This window comes from Zingiber officinale, chromosome 6B, assembly GCF_018446385.1.
Source record: "Zingiber officinale cultivar Zhangliang chromosome 6B, Zo_v1.1, whole genome shotgun sequence".
Classification (NCBI taxonomy): Eukaryota; Viridiplantae; Streptophyta; class Magnoliopsida; order Zingiberales; family Zingiberaceae; genus Zingiber; species Zingiber officinale.
In genome coordinates, this window is record NC_055996.1 from 51494913 (window position 1) to 51500625 (window position 5713).

Consider the following 5713-nt stretch of genomic DNA (forward strand, 5'->3'; position numbering starts at 1 on the left):
CCCATCTCGAGCCCTAGCTACCATCACTGGGATCGAGTCCAGCGGATCGTTCCAAGCTGCTGAGTGTCGCCTGAGCGTCACCTGAGCGCCACTTGAGCGCTGCCTATCCAGTACCTTGTTCCCGATCTTCCATCTGCGGCCTCTCCCTCACGGTGACATTGGGTGCGTGTTCCCATGATCCAGCGATTGCTTGGATTCATTCGCGACTGATCTGTTCCCATGGGCGCCGACGTCATCTCTGATTGTGTCGCGCCAGCAGATCCACTCCGATTAGTCCCTTACCTTTGGGGATAGTGTTTGATCTCCTTGCTTAGTCCGACATGAAGATTTCTACCAGTGATTGAAGACTAAATTGGGGTAAGCCTATGAACTGATTTTGGATTTCATTATATGGTTAGTTGATAGATTTCTTGGATTTGGGTGATGGTGTGGGAAGCAGTAAGTATTACCCGTGATTTCCGGCAGTAGGGTTGCTTCGATCGCAAACTAACAATGGAGTGCAATGGAATTGGGTAAGTTGTGTTCCTAATTTCTAAGATTTCACATTCTTAATTGCTCTACCTGTTGGATGTGAGAGTAATCCATGGATATGGTTGATTGATTTCTAGGTTTGGTATCAATAGGATTGACCTGTTGGATGTGAGAGTAATCCATGGAAAGTAAGACTGATTGTTTTTTGTGTACTGTTTTTGTGTTCTTGGATGATGATATTGTGGTGCAGCGGGATCTCACAGCATTGTGGAAAATTGATATCGATGGGAAGGTGAATGGAGTAGTTGAGACATGCTTTGGGTCTTTTCATCGTTATTCACAGCATATAAATTTCTTACACCCTTGATCAAAGTCAGTTATACCTTTGCTTCAAGTTCCAAATTTGTTATGTAGTTGTGCACTAAATAAGATTACTTTGCAACTTATATACCTTTGCTCCGTGGTTTTAATTGTAATTCTATATAGAAAGTTTAGATGGAAGAAAATAGAGTCCAGGAGGCCCATGGAAATTCATTGGTCTCATGCCACTTTTTGATCCCCTGAGACATAACAGTGTAAAAACAATTCATAGAAACAATTCGTAGGGCATTGAATCTTGGTGTCAATGTAAAAATGATTATGGGTATGCTATATGTCGTAGAACGTCATTCTTGCTTTCAGCTTTGCTTCCCTTTTGGCTATACAATTTAGTTGCTCTTAGGGATTTTTTCTGGAGAAGTTAGTTTTGTTTAAGCATCTATTGATTTTTTTTTGACAGTATCACCTTGACATAGCTGTGAGATGATATGAATACAAATGTCATCTAATGAGACTAATGCATTCTAGTTCTTAAAAAGTCACCATTGCACATATTCAACCAATCTTCTACCAAACAGTTGAATATGTGAAAAAATGTATCACAGAGATACTCTGAATTAGCATAAGTATAGTTCTGAGTGAGTTTGCAAAGATAATGATGGGAGTGGTAATAAGTGGTCATCTGTACATCCTTGGGTGGTGGCTATCTTTAGTATTGGCCAATGCAGTTTCATTTTCAATTCATACAGAGAAGATGTTATTCAATCAATGTGTCATTAGAAGGATTGTTTTACTTGAAAAATGGTAGGGTAATCATTGCCTAACAATCAGGACGTATTTTTGATTGGATAAGCACTTTCACCTATCATATGTGTACCTCTTGTCCTGACCTCATATGAAGCTTCTTTGGTTTTCTTAATTCTTGATTGAAACAATCAAACTCAGTTCTTGATTTGGATGGGATTGTTGAATAATAGAAGATTATTTTTTTGGACATGGAGGACTCCATTGGTATTTGGTTATGTAGCTTCAAGTAATCGAATAGTTTGTAGTAACTATTGTTCTCAAGTAATCAAAGTTAGTTATACCTTTGCTTCAAGTTCCAAATTTGCTTTGTAGTTGTTACTTAACTATGTATGAAAAATTCAATGATTGTTACTTAACTATGATAATTCTTTGTTTCAGGTTAAGTGAAATTTAGTGGGCAGCTTTTATTTTGTTATGTGCAGGATTCACAATAGCTCAGCTGAATTCCAAGTAAGCATAATATACTTGTATTTTGTAGTTAGGTTAAACTTAGCTCTCAATTCTTACATTGTATTTGATTCGTTAGGTTTGATTTTATACTTGCTTTGCTATTTCAAATCTTAGTCTTAGAATCCAAAATCCAAACTCCCTTGTTAATTCTTTAGCATTGACAACTATGGACTAATTAGTGGGTGATCATTAATACTGATTATGGCTTTTGTACAATTTTAATTTATTTTGTATTAAAAATTCTGATATTGTAAGACTTACTTGTTTCATATTTTGATTTGTTAGATTTTCTCAACAAAATTGGTTGGCTCATTAATCTGTACAAGAGAAGCAATTTATCTCATGAAATTCGAAGACGGGGAGAGCAAAAAGAAGAAATTGAAGGCATGGATGCTATTAGCTCGAGGATGGAGGAACAAATTATTGAAAGGGAAAAAAAATTTGTTATTACAGAAAGTAGGCAGAGGGAAGAAAATCTTAAGGAGATGATTCGGAAATGATTCGAGAAATGGAATATATAAATTATTTATATCTAGGAAAATTTAGTCTTTATAGTTTGATTATAATTGATCAAATTTATTATCCGATCAAATTTGTTTGGATAATGTAAATATTTATTTATTTTAATATTAATTGTATAATACATTTGGAATTAGAAGTTATTTCTTTTTAATAATTTTAATTTATTTGAAATGAAGAATTATTAAATATATTGATGAAAAATATAAAAATATAATATAATAATAATTAGTGATAAATTTAAAAATAAAATTATATACGGATTTATAAATAGAATTGTAAACTGATTTTTAAACAAGATTAATAACAGATTTAAAACAAAATTAGAGACAGAATTTACATTTGAAATTAATTTTATTTTGTTAACTTGAAAACAGATTTATAAACAGGTTTTTCATCCGTTTCTAAAATTAGAGACGGAATATTTTCGTTTCAAAATTAGCTACGGGGCTTTCACTAACGGATTTTTGAGACGGAATATTCCGTCTCAAACTTTCTTTAGAGACGGAAAAATGATTTTCAGAGACAGATTTTTTCGTCTCTAAAGCCCTGTTTTCTTGTAGTGATAGAATCTGATCCAATCCATATCAACCTAATACCAACAAGAGATCAAACCAAAACACTATAGTAACTTACCATGAATCAAAGCCCTCAATCCAGCTCTAAAACCTTCACATTTCACATGCAAATGGGTTTTCAATCCAAGTACCCTTAAACAGAACAATCTAACAAGAGACTCAAAGAGGATAATCTTAAAAGAAAACTAAATCAACAAAGAAGCAACGATCGGATGCTTATACCTCACCAATGATCTGATGGAGCTACTCCATGACCACCAGAGGACCAATTGGGGCAGCAAGGCAAGGTCAAGCTCATTGCCAGTACACAGGTAAGCTGCCACGAGTATATATTGGAGCACAACGAGTAAGAAAATCCACTCAAGAACCTCCACTCACCATTAGGGCAGACGACGACCCACGGTGGTGAAAGATCAGCACCGTGGCAAGCACAACTAGGGCACAGATCGATGGGATGATGCAGGCTCGTGGTCGGAAACGGCAACTTGCGGAGGAAATCCGACTAGGGCAAGCGACGAGAAGCACTGGTGATGAACGGATCGAACGATGACAGTAAGAAGAATAGAGGAGAAAGGGATTTGAGCGAGTGCACGACCTCGGCATCACCAATCTCCCATGGCCAGCGGTGAATCGATGGCGAGACGAGCCGACGTCCAAAATGGATAGCTGCTTCGGTATCCAGAGGTGTCGACGGCTGCTCCTTTTGTAAGCGACGAAGACAAGATGAAGAGGCGATCACAGCAAGAGGGACGGAGGAGAAGAGGAAGGGGATCGGGTGGAAAAGGGTTCGGCGGCGATGAAGAGAAAAGGAAGACAGGCCAGCGGCGATGAGGAGGTTTAGGGGAAATCGGGAGAGGGAGAGGGAGACTCTACCGGTGCGGGGTGAGCGAGGTCGGCGATCTGCCGACGCCGTTGTGGGATTCGGAGGGTGGCGTAGAGGAAGCGAAGGGGAGAAGTCGGCGGTGAGGGATGGCTTTAGGGCACGGGTTAGGAATAGGTGAGGTTTATAAATTTAAACTTAGGTTTAGATAAATCAAAACCTAAGTTTATTCCTCAATCAACTCTCATCTTTGGGTATTCCAAATAGGCTTTCACTAAACCCAATAATTGATCCCCTTAAAATATGTCATACGGCCTCCGATTAAATCCCAGAAAATTCCTAAAAATTCCTTTAAAATTCAATAAGATTATTTGTCCAATAACCTTATTATTTAAATATTATTTGGGTGATGTATTTTACACATCTAACAAATCATATTACTTAGTCAAAATGATAGAAATCTAGTCCAAGCATGGGTCCATAAATTATGTTTAATTAAACAAAATGAACCAGATCGGTATTTGGTCCCCAAGAGTCAGATCCATCTCTTAGATAGACTATATCTAAGGTATAACTCGGGAGCAGCAAGTAGAAAAATTGATCACCCTACTTGATTGATTTAATATGTACGCTTAGGTTTAGATTTACTTTTTTCCTTAACTTAGAATGGTTAGTTAAAATGGTTTAACAAATCCTAATAATATAGCATCTAAATGGATTGGGATGATAGTACGCCAAGGAAACTTTGTCAAAGGTATGTCTTGGTTGAATCATTTGTGTTCTACTTAGTGCACTAGATCTAGTAGATCTAGCCGAAACTATCCAAGTCAAACATGAGCTAGTTAGACCAAAATAAGTTCTTTCAGTTGGTTGTTTTTGGGAAGTTATCTCAAATGTAGTTATTCTAATAATGTCTATTGTGACTCAACACAGTCTAGAAACTAACTCTATTAACTCCTTGAAGAATTCAAAGCTGGGTTTAAATCTAACAATGGTTAAATAAGTTTTATCAAGAATTCTTGATGTTCCAAACCAATTTAAATTAAATTAACATAAAAAGTTAACTAAGAAAATTAATAATCAAATTTAAAACTAATAATCAATTCTAAATAAATCAATGATTTAATCAATTCAATTAATAAATTAATTAAAATTGAAATTAATTAATAAATTACTTTATGTTTGAAATTAATACTGAATATAATATCCACTTTAATTATTTAGATTCAAAATTAATTAATTAATTAATCAATTACTTTAAACCTTAACTAATTATTAAATTACCTTAATTAATTAATAAATACCTTTAATTGAAATTTAATAAATTACTTTAATTAATTCATAATTAATTAAACAAATATCTAAATTAATTTTAATTAATGTAAAAGTAAAAATTTAAATAAAATTTAATTATTAATCAAAACATGTAAAGATTTAAATAAAAATTAAATATAATTAATTTTTAACGAAAACTAATATGCAGTCAACTTTAAATAGGTTATCAACTTTATCAAAAATAATTGATAATACAAAACAACAACTTTAATAATTTTTAATTAATTCATAATTAATTTAAAATCTAAAATAAAAGTTAATTATCAACATAACTTCATAATTTGAAAACTTAATTAATTAATTATTAATCATTAATCTTTAAACTAATTAACTTTAAATTTTAACTTAAACTAAAACACTTAATTAAACTCCTCAAAATAATAATAAACTTTAATCAAACAATTACATTTGAATT

The 5713-nt window shown here is 33.8% G+C and overlaps 1 long non-coding RNA gene across 1 annotated transcript; it reads left to right on the plus strand.

Moving 5' to 3' along the window:
• The first annotated feature begins 472 nt into the window (after positions 1-472).
• LOC121990158 lies at positions 473-2473 on the plus strand. The gene is made up of 4 exons (XR_006114486.1): positions 473-512; positions 609-763; positions 1975-2046; positions 2332-2473. It is a non-coding gene; the product is annotated as an uncharacterized LOC121990158 (long non-coding RNA).
• Positions 2474-5713: the final 3240 nt, after the last annotated feature.